A 21706-nucleotide genomic window follows, 5' to 3' on the forward strand; every position below is an offset into this window, starting at 1 on the left:
CAGAAATGTGTTCCCCAAAAATTGGTGAAGCTATATTTGTCTTGTTGGATTGGTTCTGACAGCTCATTGCTTTTGACTCTCTGTTTGTCTATGCTATCAACCATAGTATCACCAATCACATCTTTTTGCACAACCAACAATCTTGTTGTGAATTCTCCCACATGTAAGTGTCTTGCATTAGGCCATAAATCTTCATGGTGTAAGCATAGGAGATTGCGGTAGGAGAAAGGCCTTCCCTTCACATCTGGTTAAAACCACCTAGAGCTTCCTTGTCCTAGCCATTTTGGACATATCCTGCAGTCAATACATTTCAAGTGATAAAAGTCCAGAGAGAATCAACCAAAGGGCCACCAAGCATGTCATTTTGCATATGGAAACATGCCTTCCATTTGCATCCAATGTGCATCTTTGCCACAATCGTGCTGGGCATATCAGCCATGGCATTCAGGGCAAGAAGCCCATCGAGAGAAAAATTGTGCTTTTGTGAGCTTTGTAAATCTATGTCTTTTTTAAGTAGCGCGTTGTTGAGGAGCTTACTATTTATCCTCCTGATCTAGTACAAATCCTTCCTCTGAGCTGTCGCATTTCTTGCAATCAACACACTCCAAGAAATGACACAAGAAATAATTTTGATGAAATGCCCTTGTGTTACATCAAAGAAAAAGTTTAGAGCTTTCTTAGTAAGATCGAGCTAGGCATCAAACTTCTATATGAGCACTCCAAGAGTTTTTGCCTAGTGAGAAACCATCAAGACAAAAGTATAGGTGACCCAATTTGGAGAGATATAGTTGCTTTGCATCTGCTAAAAACAGCCTAGAGATTTTTGGCCTTGCTCTTGTCGTGTGTATCCCACTTCGAAGAGGCGACATTACAGACAGGAAGCTCCTAAAGCATTTTTTGTGATTTCTCAAGCACATCACATTTGGCATACATATCAACCAAGATAGTGGCAAGCACGACATCCTTTTTCACTATCGTAGAAAAAGCTCATCCAAAACTTTTTGTAGTTGCGTGAGGGCATCGCATTCAGCATACATATTGATCAAATCACCATTAAGCATGACATTCCCCTCCAACGGCCGTGACTAGCAATTACATCATGGATTCTCAAACTTATGTGAAGGTCTTGCATAAGGTGACCAACTTTCAAGGTGCAAGCATGGGTTAATGGAGTTGGAATCGATGTGTGTTGTGAGTATTGCTTCTTCCCTAGAGTTTCTAGTGGATTTTTTGCCTCTCTATGGATATTGTTGGCACCACAATTGGTATACATATCGACCAACGTACACACTCACCAGCATGATCCTAAATATACTTTCTAATGTGAAGCAACATATCTCACTGTTGACTTGGTACAAATCCTTCTTTTGAGCACCTGCTTCTAGTTTAAATGCATGAATACCATGATGAGGACTCAAACACGCGTATGTGATTGCATCTCGAGAGAGACCCTCTCTTTTCATGTTCGGCGGGCTGCTGGTTTGTTTCCACTTCCGGCCTGTCTTCTGAACTGTCGGAATTGGAAGAATAGAAGTAACAAGTTAAAAAATTGCGCCAAGAGCTTTTCGGCTCTGCTTCTGTTGTGCCTATCCTGCAATCAATGCACCCCAAGAGACCGTATTCGGGACAATAAGCTCCTCAAGAACGTTTTGTGATTTTTGAAGTGCACCACATCTAGCATATATATCAACCAAGGCATTGACAAGCACGATTTTGTTTTGCAATAGCCCTTCACTAATAATATCAAAGTGAATTTTCAAACTCATATCAGCATCTTGTGTAGAGCCACATGCCTTCAAGATGCACGCATAGGTGATTGCTTCTAGACAGAGGCAGTTTGTATCCGTTGAAAAAAGCCTTGACCTTTCTGTCCCTAATCCTGTTGTGTGTATCCCGTAATCAGTTGACGTTGTTCCAAACAGTAAGTGTTGACCGTTGGGTCAACAACATAACATAACTCAAGTTTCGTACCAAAGTCTTATCTTTTGCGAGTTATGAAATGCTGTGGATTATGGCTATAAACGTCATTTGTAATGAGTAGTTATTCTAGTTTCAGACGCCGGGGTGCAATGGCACTTTCAGATTTTAAATACAAAGCCATTTGACCCTTTCAACCCCAATTTTGGTTAAACCTAAGGTAGCCTTAGTATATAAGGTACCTAGGTTATTTTGTAAGAGGACTTTTAATCATAATCAAACTTAGCGCTGCCGTCTACTGTGTGTGAGAGAGAAAGAGAGTGAGTGTGAGCTTCATCCTCTTGCTATGCCCTGCTCGCTCAACACATTGGAGATCCGACTGCACCATTGTTGTAGGCTCGAGGAGAGCTACGCGACAAGGCCAAGAATTCCACGCGAGACGAAGCACACACGCCGACGCATGTACGAGCTATTTGTGGCCGTAAGTGTATCAAACGATGTCTGTTTTCTGCGTGCTAGTAGTCTATAGAATCGTGGCGACGTAAGCTACGCATAGGTACTCATAAATTTCAATTTCGGGCACTTTCAAATTTCAGCTCTGTCATCCTATGCGTTTTCCGCAGACGGGTTTAGAGTGAGGGTTTTGAGTGTAGAAGCTTAGGGACAGGTGTATCCTAGTGAGGGGATGGTGTTCCTTAAGTTTCGTATGAATCTGGCATGATTAGGTGAGTTACCTTCCGTATGTGTGTATGTGGTTAGGTGGTGTAGTTGAGAGCAGTGAGGTTCTTGATTGTGGTTTAGTTGGCCTTCCAGAGTGTTGTATGTGTAGGATGGTCTCAGCCTGACAAGCTTAAGAGATTTCCTCTGTGTGCCTATCGTGTCATCTGTGTCCTCGATTGACATTATGTTGATCTAGGTAGTGTTTTCATGCACTTCATGGGTGTGTGAGTCCCTCCCGTCCAACAATAAGCTTCTCAAGCACATTTTGTGCTTGCTCAAGTGTCCCACATTTGGCATACATATTGACTAAGGCAGTGCCAAGCACGCCATCTCTTTTCAATGGCATCTTGCATAGAGCCACATGCTCGCAAGCTACACACATAGGAGATAGCATCTGGAGAAAGGCCCTTGCTTCACACGTGCTGAAAACAGTCCACAGCTTTCTGGCCTGCCGGCCCTTGTTGGGCATATCTTGCAATAAGTGCGTTCCAAAAGATGACATCCTGCATAGGAGCACCACATTTGGCATACATATCGGCCAAGGCATTGCCAAGCATGTTTTTTTTTTTGCAACATCCCTTGACTAACAACATCATAGTGAATTTTTACGCCCATATCAACATCTTGCGTACAGACACATGCCTTCAAGATGCATGCATGTTTCATTGCATCTAGAGAGAGGGCCTCACTTTGCATCCGCTGAAAATAGTCGAGAGATTTTTGGCCGAGCTCATGTTGCATGTATCTCGCAATCAATACACTCCAATAGAAGGCATTTGGATAGGAAGCTCCTCAGGCACGTTTTGTGCTTTTTGAAGTGCACCACATTTGACACATATCAACCAAGGCATTGACAAGCATGAATTTTTTTTGCAACAGCCCTTGACTAATAATATCAGAGTGAATTTTTAAGCTCATATCATCATCTTGCATAGAGCCACATGCCTTCAAGATGCATGCATAGGTGATTGCATCTGGACGGAGGCCCTCACTTTGCATCCGTTGAAAACAGTTAAGAGCTTTTTGGCCCTGCTCCTGTTGCGCCTATCCCGCAATCAATGCACTCTGAGAGATGGCATTCAGGATAGGAAACTCCTCAAGCACATTTTGTGCTTTCTCAAGTGCACCACATTTGGCATACATATCGACAAAGGCATTGGCACGCGTAGGTGATTACATCTCGACAGAGGCCCTCACTTTGCATCCGCTGAAAACAGCCAAGAGCTTTTTGTCTCTACTCTTGTTGTGTGTATCCCGCAATCAATTGACGTCGTTTCGAACAGTAAGCTCCTCAAGCACCTGTTGAAAACAACCCAGAGCTTCCTGGCCTGACCCTTCTCGGGTATATCCTGCAATTAGTGTGTTCCTTCTCGGGTATATCCTGCAATTAGTGTGTTCCAAAAGACAACATCCCACACCACATTTGGCACATATATCGACCAAGGCATTGCCAAGCACGATAGTTTCTTGTAGTAGTCCCTGACCAACAATATCAGAGTGAATTTTTAAGCCCATATCAACATCTTGCATATAGACACATGCCTTCAAGATGCACATGTATGTGATTACATCTGGAAACAGACCCTCGCTTTGCATCCACTGAAAACAGTCGAGAGCTTTTTGGCCCTGCTCCTAATGCGCGTATCCCACAATCAATGCACTCCAAGAGATGGCATTTGGGACAAGAAGCTCCTCATGCACGATTTGTGCTTTCTATAGTGCACCATATTTGTCATACATATTGACTAAGGCATTGCCAAGCATGACAATTTTTTGCGATAGCCCTTGACTAACAATATCAGAGTGAATTTTTAAGCCCATATCGACATCTTGTGTACGACACATGCCTTCAAGATGCACGCGTATGTGATTGGAGGAACTCGGTTTGCATTCGCTAAAAACAGTCAAGAGCTTTATGGCCCTACTCCTATTGCACGTATCCTGCAATCAATGCACTCCAAGAGATGGCATTCGAGACTGGAAGCTCCTCGGGCATGATTTGTGCTTTCTGAATTGCACTACATTTGTCATACATATCGACCAAGGCATTGCCAAGCATGACAATTTTTTGCGACAACCCTTGATTAACAATATCAAAGTGAATTTTCTTGCGTACAACCACAATCCCTTCAAGATTCATGCATAGGTGATTGCATATGGGTAAAGGCCCTCACTTTGCATCCACTGAAACCAGATCTTTCTGTCCCTACTCCTATTGTGGGTATCCCCCAATCAGCTGACGTCATTCCAAACAGTAAGCTCCTCAAGCACCTGCTAAAAAAAACCCAAAGCTTCCTGGCCTGGCCCTTGTCGGGCATATCCTACAATTAGTGCGTTCCAATTGACGACATCCCACACCACATTTGGCATACATATTGACCAAGTCATTGCCAAGCATGGCAGTTTTTGCAACAACTCTTGATTAGCAATATCAGGGTGAATTTGTAAGCCCATATCAACATCTTGCATACCAATACATGCCTTCAAGATGCACGCGTATGTGATTGCATCTGGAGAGCTTTCTGGCCCTGCTCCTATTGCACATATCTCGTAATCAATGCACTCCAAGAGACGGCATTCGCAGGAAGCTCCTCAGCATGTTTTGTGCTTTTTGAAGTGCACCACATTTGGCATACATATCGACCAAGGCATTGCCAAGTACGATAATTTTTTGCAACAACCCCTAACTAACAATATGAAAGTGAATTTTTAAGCTCATATCAGCATCTTGCGTAGAGTCACATGTAGGTGATTGCAAGAGACAACATTCCGGACAGGAAGCTCCTCAAGCACTTTTTGTGCTTTCTCAAGCACACCAAAATTGGCACACATATTGACCAAGACAATGCCAAGCATGGCATCTTGAACTTTTTGAACAACCCTTGACTATAGCACTCTCATCACGAATTATCTCACCCAGGGGGAGGCTTTCAAACTGCTTGTAGCTCTTTGCTTCAAATCTTGTGTGAAAAGAACCCAAAGCTTCCTTGCCAAAGCTATGTTGAGTATATCCTGCAATCAAAGCACTACAAGAGACATCCCAAAAAGGATGCCCATCCTCAACTTACGTGCTTTGGTGAGGGCACCACAATCGACATACATATCTAGCATACATACTCTCATCCATGTCAACAAGGTGCAAGATGCATCTGGAGACTTGCCTTCGCATCTTCTGAAGTATACAACTTCATCATGAATTCTCTCTCAGTTGTTGCTGTCCTACTGCTGGGTCGAGAGGTGCCTCTCAATTCAAGACTTGCACTTTCCAACAGAGAGTTGTTTAGATTCTAGGAGTTGTTTAGCAACACGAGGACCGTCGCACGTGAGCCATGAGCATTAAGCAGTTGTATGTGCGCTTTCTTGTTGTCTTTTTCATGCAGCTTGCCATCATGACGAGTTAAGGTGACGTCGGCCCAGGAGACTACACAGGGTGGAGGTAGCCGCAGGCAAATAGATCCAGAGGATGATTGGTGTAGCACTGTCGAAAAGTATACGAGCCATATTAAACGACATAAATAACAAGCGAACCTATTGTTTGAAAGTCCGACATGTGGATTAATGAGAGGGCAGCATTGATACCCCCAACACATCGATACCCAACTCTTTCAGTGACTGTACGGCCTCATCAACATTTTTCTGAACACAAAGAAAAGTAGAGCTTAGCTGAGAACAGGTTGTTGGGTGTGCTTAGCAATTTTTGGAATTGCTTGCAATCGCACTATCTTAATCTAAGAGAAGAAATCAGAACAAGACTTGCAGAAGCAAGATGTTTGGCAGTAATTTAATTACCGGCTTTCGGGAGGAGTTAACGACAGAAGCTCCTTCAAGACTGAGCCAGCGGGCGATAGGGGGAGGCTTTCGAAGTGCTTGCAGGTCTTTGCTTCAAATCTTCTGAAAAGAACCCAAAGCTTCCTTGCCACAGCTGTGTTGAGTATATCCTGCAATCAAAGCACTACAAGAGACATCCCAAAAAGAATGCCCATTAAGAGCTTATGTGCTTTGGTGAGGGCATCACAGTCGAAATACATATCTAGCATACATACTCTCATCCATGTCATCAAGGTGCAAGATGCATCTGGAGACTTGCCTTTGCATCTTCCGAAGTATACGATCTCATCATGAATTCTCTCTCAGTTGTTGCTGCCCTACTGCTAGGTTGAGAGGTGCCTCAATTCAAGACTTGCACTTTGCAACAGAGAGCTGCTTAGATTCAAGGAGTTGTTCAGCAATACAAGGACCGTCCCACGTGAGCCATGAGCATTAAGCAGTTGTATGTGCGCTTTCTTGTTGTCTTTTTCATGCAGCTCGCCATCATGATGAGGAAAGGTGACGCCGGCCCATGAGACTATAGAGGGTGGAGGTAGCCATAGGCAAATAGAGCCAGAGGATGATGGTGTAGCATTGTCGAAAAGTATACGAGCCAAATTAAACAGCATAAATAACAAGCGAACCTATACGATCCATATTAAACGGCATAAATAACAAGTGAACCTGTTGTTTGAAAGTCCGATATGTGGATTAATGAGAGGGCAGCATTGATACCCCCCAACACATCGATACCCAACTCTTTCAGTGATTGTACAGCCTCATCAACATTTTTATGAACAAAAAGAAAAATAGAGCTTAGCGGAGAATAGGTTGTTGGGTGTGCTTAGCAATTTTTGAAATTGCTTGCAATCGCACTATCTTAATCTAAGAGAAGAAAGCGGAACATGACTTGCAGAAACCCGGTGTTTGGCAGTAATTTAATTACCTGCTTTTGGGAGGAGATAACAATAGAATCTCCTTCAAGACCGAGCCGACGCGCGATGGAGTAGCTAATGCCCTGCGTGGAGGCAGTTAGCACAGCCACCTTGCCTTTGATCCGTTTGGGTATCTCTAGTGCAGCCATGGATTGCAAAGTAGAACGCTGCAGCTCGTTGCAACTCTGTCTCTCTCAGAGCGTGCTTTTATTTTTAAGCCCTACGATTAAAAAAGCTTGCGAATGTTATTCCAACCACGTAGACAAAGGTGTTTCCAGATTTTCAAATTTGCCTTCTACGCTAATGAAGTAAAGATTGCGTGCAGTTCTATGCAATCACTACATAGATTCTTGGGCTCTCTAGCAAAAACAAGGCAGATGAACCCCAACTTGAGATTGGGTGGCGTACATTTGATGTACATGGCCTTTCCCTTACACACTAGGCCACATGCAGCTAGCACGGGTGGAGTTCCTTTATGGAACCAATGGGATAGCAAGCTTGTGGATGTTGCATTCCTCATTGCAAGCGAGTTTCTTTTGGTTGATGGCATGGTTGTGGTGACATGTCGTGCATAACATCTGTCCATTGTCACTTTGAAGGCAGAGGGAGATCATTTTCAGTTGTTGAGGATTTTGTACATACAGCACAATGTTTACTGCTACGCAAGCATTGCATCATTAAGAATATGTCCACACCCTGCGTTTACATAAAGCATATGGCCCCCCACCACCCTTCTTTCATCCACCTCACCCATGATGTATCCCCCCCCCCCCTATGTATTTACTTTTGATGCAATGGAACACATAGATTTGGGGTTTGCTATATCAAATAGACCATAATTGTGTGTCATGAACTTCTCTTTGTCTTATCAATAGTGTATTGAATGCATCCATGGTGATAAATCATGTTTTTGTTTGAATGTAAGTTGGCCCTAAACGTGCAAGCTTCAATGTTACTTTTTAGTTGAAAAGGGGGGGAGAGAGAGAGAGAGAGAGAGAGAGAGAGAGAGAGAGAGAGAGAGAGAGAGAGAGAGAGAGGGGGGGGGGATCTTTTGGGAATTCGCTCGTCCGATTCTTAAAAAGAACTCACCAGAATTTGCTTCCCAAAAATTGCACCCCATTAGGGTTTCTGGTATTATCTTTGAACCACTTGACATCGAAGATAAAAATATCAAACTTCCTAATGCTAATCTTCAAGATGTCTTGGATGTATCCAAAGTATTCAAGCTGGCTAGTCTCTTTGTTTTCATCCCTAGCACTAATCCGACTTTCTTGGAAAAAGCTTGCCCTAATGCCACTGTCGAATGTGACCCTTTGTTCATCTATCCGTTGCACTCTAAAGTGTCTCCCATGCGACCACAAAGCTCCATATTTGTGATACTATAGCCACAAAAATGGAACAAACTTAAAGTTATTAAATTAATTTCATCATGTGGATCTGCAAAAGGAAGTTACTAAAGTAATGTCATCATGTGGATATGCAAAAGGAGTTTGTGAAAATATTTGCATGCCAATCGCAGCACCTTGACTTTCTTGGGATGATCAGTGACAAAAATAGATGGCCCTTCTTGATAGCTAGCCATGGTGGAAGATTATAAATTAACCAAGCAAATAGGCCATGTGCTCCATGATGAACTCTGTAATCCAAATGGGTTTACTCCATCCATTGCCAGACCAAAACGGATACACCAAGACTCATCCTTAAATGTAGTCCATCTTTTCTCTATGTGCTTCCATGCATGAGATTCAGTACGTACCCTTATCACATCATCTGTCGCTCGATCTAGTATTTGAGTGCCATGTCATCAAAGTGGCTATAGACTTGCACCTAAACATGCTCTTTATTCTTGGAATGATAGGAAAGTGTCGAAGGATCTTTGCAAGGATAAATTTTCCTTGTGTTCCTCTCTATACCTATTTGATCCACAATTGGGACACTGTTCCAAATTTGCATACTCATTATGAGAGAGTATACAATCATTAGGGCATGCATGTATTTTGTGATAATCCAACCCAAGTTAGTAAGAAATGTTTTAGCGGCGGTTGGATGGGTAGGGGCCATGTGATTGCCTTCCGGCAATATTTTTTTGTTGAACAACCTGTCATTACATCAACAAGTGAGCACAACAGTCATATTATTGATCCATAAATTGGACTTTGGTAGGCTTAGGATACAATATATTTACCTGAAAAGCTCTTTGATGGAGGCGTCAGACCACCCGTAGATAGAATATGTAGATTAAGCATTGCCAAAGCGGTAAGGAGAACTCAGATTTTTGAACCATTGTAAAGCAGCATACATGCAAGAGTCTGCATCATCTTTCCATCTTTACCGTTGCTCTCATGCCATCAATATGGACGGGATGACTGAGGTTTGTTTGCAGTGTCACCTTGAATGTTGTCACCATTTAGGTTTTCAATGTATGACAGGAAAATCCTAATAGCAAAGCATACTGAAATACAGAAAGCCAAAGATGAGGAGATTTAATAGCTCCAACAACAACTGACCAAAGCAAAGGAAAACCTGGCTTCTCAAACTGCAGCACATTAGGCGACATTACAACAACAAAAGATATAGCCATTAAGGACATGCATGCCCAGCTATCTCCTATAGAAGTCTCTCAGATAACAGAACAAGGACAAATGGCACATGATTTTCCACATATCGATATTCCCAGTACTAGCACAGAAACAAAATTGCCTGAGTTTGAAGATCCAACAGATACACAATTTCTCAAAATTGTCAAAGAAGAAATTCAACGGTGGATCTTGGAAGTGCATGATCCTTCACACAAAGAATATTTGCAATACGAACTCAATGTGTTAGAATCAACGGATCCTCTCATGATTACACCTAATGAAGTTGTGAAGAATCTTGGGCATGAAATGATTGTGCTTCCACTAATGTGACAGGAATCTCTCATATGGAAAAGGAAAATGTTGCCTTCACTAGAGCCCAACCACAAGGGGGATTGCACGAATGTTCCTGTAATTGCTACCCAAGTTCAAACCATCATTGATAACCAAACCTTGTGGAGAAAAAAATGGTTTGAAAAGCGCCAGACAGATGAAACATATTACAAAAATTCCCCTGGATATCTCAGCATCGACCCAACCTATTATCCTATTAACAGAAGGCGATCATGGGATAGTTTCTATTCATGGCAAAGAAAAAGACCCAAAATGCTCAACTACCCATTGATGATAAGAAAGCTAGCTAATAATCTTCCCCCCTCGTATAAATATATGGTTAGCACACTCAAGGGAGTCATCAATCAAATGAGAATCAAACAAAGATGGTTCCAAATCTTGCATACCAAATGCTTGTACAAAGTTCAAAAGGCTAGTTACATGCATCATAGTGTTTGGAAATATTGAGGCAACAGAGCACCCCTGACAAGTATTTGTGGAAGGAACAAGAGGGTTATGCTGAAATATGGAAACTGAAGTTCCAACCAGAAACATAATCATATGGGGTTATATGCACGAGTCATGTTTTTGCCATCACACTACATGCAAACCTTCAAAGAGGCATTAATGACAAAATTCTTCAAAATTGACTCATCAATATTCCATGCCATGATGAAGGAACTACTTAATCTACATATCGCCTACCAGACTACTCTCTGCAATAAACCATTCAAGGAGTTGGCAACAAAGCTAGAGATCAACCCAAGGGTAGAGAAGTTCAGGCAACTCACTTGGACACTAGAAAACAGAACATTGAACTCTAAAGACTCCAGTCATTCAAAACAGCCCCAAAAGTGCCTCTTTGTGAGGAGTTACCACACAACATTCCATTTACTCAATCAAAAGAAAGTACCACATTGTCAATGGTATGGGGGGTCCTTGAGAGGGTTGGTTGAGACCTCATCAAGTGTCATTCTCCTCTTCTCTCTCTCTTTATCCCTCTACACATCTCTATCATTCTCTCTCATTCCTTCTCTTCAGTAAAAGGAACCATCAATCATGCCAAAAGCAATCATTGAAGCAAGGAAATAAGTAAATATTTATGGAAGTGTAAAGTATCTCTCTTTTTCTTTGATAAGAGAAAAAAAATCCTTAGAGAAGCTTTGTGTATCATTTTACTTTTGACTAAAACGTAAAATTTTCACAAACATACCATTTTGATGGCTCCCACCTTAGGTTGAGTGGGGCTACTACTGCGTTGAAGAGCATGTTACGAGCTACTGACATTCCAAGGAAGCTAACATAGGACATCATAGAGTACAAGGAGATCCTTGATGAGGGGTTGGAGGCTAACATATACTGACTACAAAAGGTATTGACACCTAGACAAGGGCTCTTCTCGAGACCCTTTAGAAAGACCAGCACATAGGTTGAGTTTTCTTTTCTATAAAGTATGTATGTATGTATATATATATTTTGTATATAATTAAGTTTATCATTTTGTCTCACTAAGAAATGATATACACGGGATAATAGCAAGACCCCTCTTTTAGAGCCATCTACCATTGTTCAACCGCCAGTACATACTACTCAGCGGCCACCGGATGTCAAGCTCACATAGCAAGACCAAGACACACTGTATTAGTTGGTATTTAATTATATAAGTATAATATTACCATAAACAATGACTTTCTAATTTTATTTTTGTTAATTTATGCACGTAGTGTCCCTTCCCGATGACGAGTTCGATAGCGTACCTCTACGGGGTCTCAGAACCTTCTCTGACCCCGACACCCTCTTGATTGGGGTCCCACATATCGTCACACCCTCACCAAGACCCAGTTTTGACCACCAATGACTACTTTGGACGGGTGTCGACTCTTACAGTGTCACTTGCAACATTGACACGGATAGGCGGGTTGTGTCCATCAGAGGTGACGTCCTTTTTTGCTATCATATAAGGAAGCTGCTGGAGGTGTCCATGCCTTGACTACACATACTTTGGCCGTATATATCTATGTGTTGTTTTAAATGTTTTATAACTACTCACTTGTTCTAATTTATCTTCTTGTAATGCAAAGATCAACTAGATATCGACAAAAACTTTGTGATTGCTCAACTACAGTGCAAATTTGGAGAGGGAAGGGACCAAAAAAAAGTCAGCTAGTGAATGGCTGAGCTTTTACGACACACACAGGACAATGCACTGTTAGTAATGAGAGAGAGAGAGAGAGAGAGAGAGAGAGAGAGCGAGAGAGAAATTAAATGAAATGAAATGTTATGTTGCATGTCTTCAAAATGCAAAGTGACCTATGAGCCCAAACTAATACAATCTTGGTGGATCAAATACAATGTCTGGGTACAATAAAATAAATACAATGTTCGAGTACTCTGATGAAGCCTCCATTGATGTCATGGTCACCCTTCTAGGCATGGGCATCTAGCTCTCCCGAGCTCAATGGATCTGTCAACTAATATGCCCGTGGTGTAAGTGGGATCCAAAGTCTACCATGAAGCCTGCACATGTGGATATTGATGCCATTCCAAGGGTAGGATCGGGCAGGGCCAAGGGCCAGGATGGACATGCAATGAAGGGGGTCCCTACGTTTAGCAGGCCAAGGGCCTATATAGGGCATCACTTGGAGGTGATGAGCATGGTCGAGTCTCCAGTCTCTTACATTATGACGTCGGGTTATCCGCACCGCTCTCCAGTCCAGCCTGAGAATTGAGGTTCTCAAAAACTATTGAGGGATGCCTTTTTTTATCTCTCTCTCTTTCATTATTGTCTGCACTCTCTCTCTCTCTCTCTCTCTCTCTCTCTCTCTCTCTCTCTCTCTCTCTCTCTCTCTCTCTCTCTCTCTCTTATTCCCCCCCCTTTTTTTGCCTCACACATGCCTCTCTCTCCTCCCCCTTGTTTTCTTCCCACCGGCAAGCCGAGCCCGCCGACCCCCCCCCCCCCCCCAATCTCTCCCCTCTCTCACTACCTCCGTCCCCCTTCCTTCTCTCTCTTTTCTTACTCTCCCTCATTATCTTTTGCTGCGTGTGAACAACCCACAAGGGAACGATAATAATGCACTCCCTATCTCCCTCATATCCCATCCCTTGACCCCATTAAGTCCCCCCCCCCCCCCCCCCCCCCCCGTTCCTCGCTCGGTGTCGTGGCCAAAAGCAGCCCGACCCCCCCCAATCTCTCTCTCCCTTGTGCGTCCTCTTGACCAGCCCGCAAGGGTGCAATGAAACCATATCTCTCTCTCTCCCATAACCCACACACCCACTCCCTCCCTCGTCACCTCTCTCTCTCTCTCTCTCTCTCTCTCTCTCTCTCTCTCTCTCTCTCTGAGCTCGAAGCCCGTAGGCACAGTTTACACGACCGAAACCATCTCTCTCTCTCACTACACACACACTCACACACTCTCCCCTTCCATCCTCATTAGGAAAATTTTGAACTCATTTTTGGGCCTTTTAAGAGTTCCACATCATCAAAGTTGTACAAAAGAAAGCAACCCGGTAGACCCCTCTAAATATTGCTTAGAACCCCATGATATGACCTATCATTGGAAAGTTCTTGAAAAATGGATTCTAAAGAGCCAAGGTCCAAAAAGTTTGGATGAATTCTATGAAAGTTATGCCATTTTTTTTTCAATCAGTCAGGTTTTGCTACCGTTACGGTAATCTAAAATCACCTTTTTTTAGATCTACATGAAGGAAATGTCCGATACATGCATGCTATATATCAATAGATAGCATTTGAAGAGTAGATTCTAAATATCCAACCTCCGACAAGTTTGGATCTTATTTGCAAAAAATTTACCGATCCCTACTTTTTGAAAGCTATGCCACATCAACAATTCTTACAAGGCCCATTTTTTAGTCCAAACTTTTCCTAATGCCCCAACGCCTTCCCCTCTCACTCGCTTCGTTTTCCCTGCACGCAAAAAAACATGTAAATATATACATATATATTATGTATATATATACACATAATTGATAAATTACCCCCCCCCCCCCCCCCCCCCCCCCCCCCCCCCCCCCCCTCCTTCTCTCGTTCCCACACACCGCACTACACACATACTTACATATATGATACACACAACACATATACACATACATGCACACACGCATATAGCACTCACAATAAATTAAAAAAAGGAAAATACGACATCAAAGCCAAATAAAAAAAGGCGGCTAACTCGCACATCACCAACACCAAAACAAGAAGTGGCGCCGAAGGCACGCCCCGGTCGGCACACCGAAAGGAGGTAACACATAACATCTCGGCTTCTCGCAACAAAAACCGATTCCAGCAGCACTAAAACCTCACACCGACCACCCAAACCATCAACAAAACCCTTGTAAATTCCCCAAACCCCCACTCTTCCCTAATAACCTAGCCATGGCTAGTGGATTGTAAAAAAACTCTCCCCACCCCACTCTTTCCTCTCTCTCTATCTCTACCTTCTCTCTCTCTTTCTCTCTTACTAGAGAGGCATCTAGACCTTCTACAGCAACTAGTGGATATTTGCAAGGACCATTAGGTACGGACCACCTCTCAAGCCTATATAAAGAGTCCTCCGCTAAGCACAAAGTAGACACAAGTGAAGGAGGAACATACTAGCTCCATGCACTCTACATTTGAAGCACCACCAAGCACGTAGTGCACCCCATGCTAGAGAGATAATTCCATCATGTTTGGTTGCAATCTTGGGCATTTTAGCATTGGCAACATCACCATTTTCCCCATGATCAACCACATCATGGTTGAGTTACTAATCAAAACCACTCTATGCACATGAAGTAGCCATTACTCTCCCCCCAAACAACATGAGCACACTTGGATTGAAGGCATCAATGCCATGCTACCTTGGCCCGCTCTCGATGTTGGTGATTGATGTCGTCAGTGGATACATCGTCTTGATGTTTCCCCTCAACTAGCCTTCCCGCTAACTCCAACCTCGCCATGCACCATAGGGCGCCCGCATTCCATGATGCATCCATAATGCCAAGAGCCAGGTTTGTAATCATCAAGACCACCACTTGTAAGTATCATCATTGCCAATAAAGGGTGCAATGTTGTTTTGATCTTTGGGGTCCAATCTCTATTTTGATTCCCCCCCCCCCCCCCTTAATCGCGGGGTGTTTCGTCTCTTGTATATTACCCTGCTTGTGCTCCATCACGTGCAATCTCTCCAATCAGTAAGTGTGCCCTATTTCGACCTAGTCACATACCTCCCTAGTGCACACACTAATGACTAGTGATTAGGCATTTTTTTTAGATGTGGACGTATGTTATACCTCCGTTTCATGTTGGTTACCTAGAGGGCATTTCACTTTTGCTACCCTTAGTCATGTATGTTTGCGTCCCAGCCGCACTCATGCTACGTGGTGCCCCTTCCTACCTATAGGATTACTCCTACCATGAGATGATGTTTTGGGAGGTTCAGGCTATGTGTGGTGTAGAGGCCACCCCATATGGCATGTCATTTCCAACCATCATTTTCTTGGCGCCCCCACGGAGGATCCTTTCATGAAACCGTTGAGTTTACAAGACTGAAACCCCTAAACTTTTGTGGATGGATGAATGGCTAGCATGGTTTGCCAAGTGAACGAAAAAAAGAAGAAGAGCTCCAAGCACAACTAGACAAACTCTGCATCTCCATCGAAGCTTGAGTGCCAGGCGTAACAGTAATTGATTTACAGTGGGAGAGTCAACAAACACGCCAAACTCAGTGGATATACATAGTCCGGGTGCCAAGAAGAAGAAGGAGAAGGTCGAAACCATGTTCGCAACCTACAATCAACCCGCAGCAACAAGATGGAGGGAGCTCTGCACAATAGGGAATCAACACTATTCTACTTTGAGAATCGGGTAACTCAAGCCACCGAGGTAATTATCACATTCAGTTTCCAAGTCGCACTTGATGCTGCAGCACAGATAACGGAAGCACATGCTCACACTCTCACTAGAGAGACTAGGGATCTACTGAGTTTGTTTTAGGAAAAAACACCGCCCTCTCCCACAAGCTTGGACAGTGACTAAGCATCTCTAAGCTTCACATGAATCAGTACAACCTACCTCAAGACAGATCACACATACCGACACGAGTACACTCAATCAAGGTAATACTGGACTTGAAGGATCACTACCAGCACGTCATCGACACCATGCTAGGTGGGGAGCGTTTTTTTGAGGTTCTGGCATCAGATCATCCATTTGTCTTACCTTTGGTACAAGGCAATGTACCGTTTGAGATTCTAATCTATGTCCTAGTATAAAAAGGGTGTACACGCCTCCTTGTAAAGAAAAAAAAATCTTTTTGCAAGCTAAGCAGTATGTCTTTCTAGATCTCTCTCAGTAATCATGGCAGGTGTAGCATTTCCAACATTTAAAGGAAAGAAGGGGGAGGATTTGGTAACAGATTTCCTAGATGACTTTGAAGTAGCATGTGTAGTAAGCAACAAAGATACAGATGAATCCTGGGTTAGAATCTTTAAGCACCTCATGAAGCTAGAAGCTAATTCATGATACAATGCACTTCCAGAAGCAACTAAGGATGACTAGAAGCCCTTAAAAACCTCTTTTAAGAGGCACTTTGGGAGCGGTACCACTTCAGAGAAGTTGTGGGACAAGTTGAGAGACTTGAAGCAGGAGGGTCTTTTAGAATATGCCACCTATGAGTCCAAATTTGTGGATTTTTGGGAACGGTGGGTTGAGTCACTGGCAAGGGGGGAAGCTGCACCCGATTTCCTAAAGAAAGACCGGTTCACCCATGGCTTATGGTCGCTTCTCAAGGAGAAGGTGAAGGGTAGATTCCCGGCTACGTACAAGTTAACCGTCGAGATTGCTCACCTTAAGGATAAGAAGCTGCAAATGAAAGCCAAAGAAATCGAGTCAACAAAAGCAGGAACATCGCGCCGACCAACAACCACGACAACCACTATCCCTCCACCACCATCGGCTCCTGGGGACATTCATGCAACCAACGCCAATGCCATACCCTTGAATACCCGTGGGCGTGGCCAAGCTAATGGAAGAGGAGGACGCGGAAGAATGAACGGAGGGCGAGGGCATGGAGCTATTGCCAGAGTGAATGCCGCAGTAGTTCAACCAACTGTGGGTGATGAAGCAGTGGAGAGAGCAACCCTACATGCTGCAATTGACAATCCCAATGGTTGAGAGCAATACGCAGTCATTCATACGCCAGGATCTCTCAGAGGTGAACAAGTTAACTTCCTTATAGATTGTGGTAGTACTCTTTCATTTCTTTCACCCAGATGCATGAGAAAGCTTAAGCTAGATAAGTATCCGTCAAGCAAGCTAGTGGTCGAGTTAGCAAACGGCAAGGAGGTAGTATCTCAACACTCTGCACGCAAAATTGACTTTGATTTAGGGGGACACCCAACTTCTGCCCAATTTTGAACCCTACCCTTAGGATTCTTTGATGGGATACTAGGGATGGACTGGTTAAAGCAAAATAAGGCCCACATCCATTGTGCACAAGGAAACTTTACATTTACAGATAACTTGGGTAATGAAGCCTTAATTCAGGGGAAAAATGGGAGACCTAGGGCTATTCTAGTTAAGGCCAGCAGACTCTTGAAGGGACTAAGAAAGGGTCAGCAAATATATGCAGTTAAACTCAATAAGGTGGACCAATCAGATACCTCACTTCGACCAGACTGGCTGAGGGAGTATGATGACGTATTCCCCGAAGACCTTACGAATCTTCCACCACACAGAGAAGTAGATCATGGGATTGAGACTATCCCTGGGTGTGAACCTATCTCAAAAAGACCTTATAAAATGTCACTTCCGGAGGCCATCGAACTCAAAGAACAACTTAGGCAACTCATTGAGCAAGGATTCATTCGACCCAGTACTTCTCCTTGGGGTGCTCCAGTTCTTTTTCAGAAGAAGAAGGATGGGACCTTAAGGCTATGCATAGACTACCGTGGGCAGAATCAGGTAACTGTCAAGAACAAGTATCCAATTCCAAGGATCGACGAACTCTTGGAAAGACTCCACGGCACCAAAATATTTACAAAGATTGATCTAAGGTCAGGATATTACCAAATCAGGATCAAGGAATCAGATATTCCAAAGACAGCTTTCAACACCAGGTATGGACACTATGAATTCACAGTAATGTCTTTTGGTCTAACAAATGCTCCTGCAAGCTTCAATCGACTCATGCAGGATATTTTCAAACCTTACGTGGACGACTTTGTCTTGGTTTTCTTTGATGACATTCTAGTCTATTCTAAGAATGAAGCAGATCACAAGGAACATGTTCGCAAAGTACTTGATCTCCTTCGAGAACACCAGCTTTACGCGAAAGAGAGCAAGTGCATTTTTTGCTCACCAAAGGTCAACTATCTTGGATTTTTCATTTCGGCTGAAGGGATTTCAGTGGACCCAGACAAAGTCAAGACATCGTTGACTGGCCTCCACCATCCACTGTCAGCGAAGTAAGGGGCTTTCTTGGAATAACGGGATGGTACAGGATTTTTGTCAAGGATTATGCACGTATTGTTGCACCTTTGACGGAACTCCTGAAGAAAGGAATGAGGATCGATTGGAAGACCGAGCACGAGTCTAGTTTTGCTAAACTAAAAGAATTCTTGGTCTCAGCTCCTATTTTAAAGCTTCCACACTTCAGTAAAGAATTTGAAGTAGCGACAGATGCTAGTAAGTCTGCTCTAGGCGGAGTTCTTACTCAAGAAGGAAGACCGGTGGCATATACTTCGCGAAAGCTGAGGGATCATGAGAAGAATTATCCCACTCATGATCTGGAACTTTTAGCAGTTATACATGCACTGAAGTTATGGAGACATTATCTTCTTGGATGCAAGTTTCAGTTGGTTACAGACCACAAGAGTTTAAAGTGGATTTTTACTCAACCCATTCTCAAGATGCGACAACGGCGATGGATAGAGCTATTACAGGAATATGACCTTGACATAAAGTATAGACCAGGGAAGGAAAACGCAGTTGCAGATGGTCTTAGCCGAAAATCGTTTCTCGGAGCTATCTCTATTCCAAATAACCCTATCTGGGATGGAATCAAAGAAGCATCCCTCGAAGATCCAGAGTACCAACGTATGGCTTCATTAGTCTAGCAGAATAAGATGCCTGAAGCTAAAGATTACTCTCTTATGGGAGGATGTCTTTACTACAGACATAGACTCTGTGTACCCAGAGACCCAGCTTTAAAGAAGGCCATTCTATATGAAGCACACGATAGCCCTACATCCGGACACCCAGGCTATGCTAAAACTCTTCACGTCGTCAGAAGGAGTTATTTCTGGTCTGGAATGAAAGGAGACATACTTCGCTATGTGAGGCAATGTCTTTCTTGTCAACGGATAAAGGCCGAAAGGATCAAATTACCAGGGCAACTTCAACCTCTTGACATACCCCAGATGAAGTGGGAATGCATCAGTATGGATTTTGTTACAGGGTTACCTTCTACAGGAGGTTATGATTCTGTTTTCGTCGTTGTTGACATGCTCACAAAAGTGGCTCATCTAATACCCGTAAAGACAACCTTTACTGCTTCAAATATTAGTCGGGTATTCATCAAGGAGATTTTCAGGCTACATGGTCCACCCAAGCGTATTGTCAGTGATAGATATGCCAAGTTTACATCAAAATTTTGGACTTCTCTTTTCCAATCTATTGGGTCACAATTAGCTTTCAGTACAGCATACCATCCACAAACAGATGGGCAAACTGAAAGAGTTAATCAAGTCATTGAGGACATTCTCAGAGCCTATTGTTCGCAAGAGCCAAAGAAGTGGTTACAATATCTACCTTTGGTAGAATATTCTTATAACTCTTCCGAACACAGAAGCATTGGAATGTCACCTTTCAAAGCTCTTTATGGACAGGACTGTTTAGCACCACTGAACTTTTCAGATCCAACCATTAGAGTAGAAGCCTCTAGAAAGATGTTAGAAGATATGGAAGCACAGACTAGAGCCATTCGCCAGGACATTCAGGCAGCTCAAGATAGGCACAAGCACTATGCAGATAAGAACCACACAGATAGAACTTTCAAGGAAGGAGATAAGGTTTTTCTCCGAGTCCGACCTAAGAAAAGAAATTTATCGCTAGGCAGATACAAGAAGCTAAGCCCAAGGTATTGTGGACCATTTCAGATCGTTAAGGTTGTAAGTGACCAGGCCTACAAGCTAAAGTTACCTCCAAACTTGAAGGTTCATGATGTATTCCATGTCAGCTTACTCAAACCCTATATTCCCAATCCTGATCAATTCTTGGACTCAGATAAGATAGTCATGCCAGCACAAGGAGTTCTCGAGCTCCAACCTGACTATGTACTTGAAACAAGGGAAAGAAAGTTACGCAACAAAACTATCACGAAGCATCTAGTAAAATGGAAGGATTACCCTGAAGAAGATGCAACTTGGGAGGACGAATCGACGCTCTTAAAAGATTACCCAAACTCATTCTTGAGATGAGGACATCTCAAATTTTTCACGTTGGGGAGGTTGTAAGGTCTCTGACCCGATCACAAGAGCACCCTTGTACCACGAAATGAATACAATGGAATAAGTTACTATTTTTAGCAGTTTTCCAGATTCTGTCAGTGCCATGATGTTTAGAATGTTATAAAGCTTCAAAATGTGAATTAAAATAATTTTTGTGAAAAATTTCTAAAAATAGTAAGTTTTTTGTCACCCGGAGAAGGCACTTCGTGAAGAGGTGACAAAGCTTTTGGAAGCAGACTTCATCTTTCGAGTGGAGGAGTCCGAATGGGTCTCTCCAATAGTTATTGTGCCCAAGAAGAATGGAAGATTTAGGATATGTGTTGATTTCAAACCTTTAATGCTACCACAAAAAGGAATCATTATCCACTACCCTTCCTAGATGAAATCCTCAATCAGGTTACAGGTCGTGAACATTACTCAGTCATGGATGGATTTTCTGGCTACTTTCAAATCTTGATAGCGATTGAAGATCAATTGATGACGACCTTCATTACTCCATTGAGCTTAAAGTGGATCATTCTGTTAAAGCTCACTTAGCAGACATAGTTGTACATAAGGGAGGGGAGCTTCCATCTTACCCAAGGGTTGACAAGGATGATCATGAAGAGGAAGTAGATATTGCATATGCGTATACAATGATGTTTGATGGTGCATACAGGAAAGTTCTTCAAAATGCAAGTGGTATGTAATCTTTTCTAGAGCTTACGATCTTGATGAATCTGAAATTAACAATGAAGCCGAGTATATCACGCTTTTCCTTGGGTTCAAGCAGTGTGTTGAGTTTGGATTGAAGAGGGTCATTGCAAAAGGGGATGCGTTGCTAGTCATGAATCAATTTCTTGGTTTGTGGAATGTTAAGAAAGACAAGTTGAAGACGTGGTTCTACGGCATCAAGAAGCTTTTGTATGA

At 43.0% G+C, this 21706-nt stretch overlaps 2 pseudogenes; both read right to left on the reverse strand.

Annotated features, from left to right (window-relative positions):
• Nucleotides 1-3830: 3830 nt before the first annotated feature.
• LOC147428499 (pentatricopeptide repeat-containing protein At2g34400-like) lies at nt 3831-5035 on the reverse strand (annotated as a pseudogene).
• A 1157-nt stretch (nt 5036-6192) lies between these two features.
• LOC147428500 (tropinone reductase-like 3 pseudogene) lies at nt 6193-7528 on the reverse strand (annotated as a pseudogene).
• Nucleotides 7529-21706: the final 14178 nt, after the last annotated feature.

The sequence above is a fragment of the Adiantum capillus-veneris genome, chromosome 23 (assembly GCF_014529385.1).
Source record: "Adiantum capillus-veneris isolate H3 chromosome 23, ASM1452938v2, whole genome shotgun sequence".
Lineage (NCBI taxonomy): Eukaryota > Viridiplantae > Streptophyta > Polypodiopsida > Polypodiales > Pteridaceae > Adiantum > Adiantum capillus-veneris.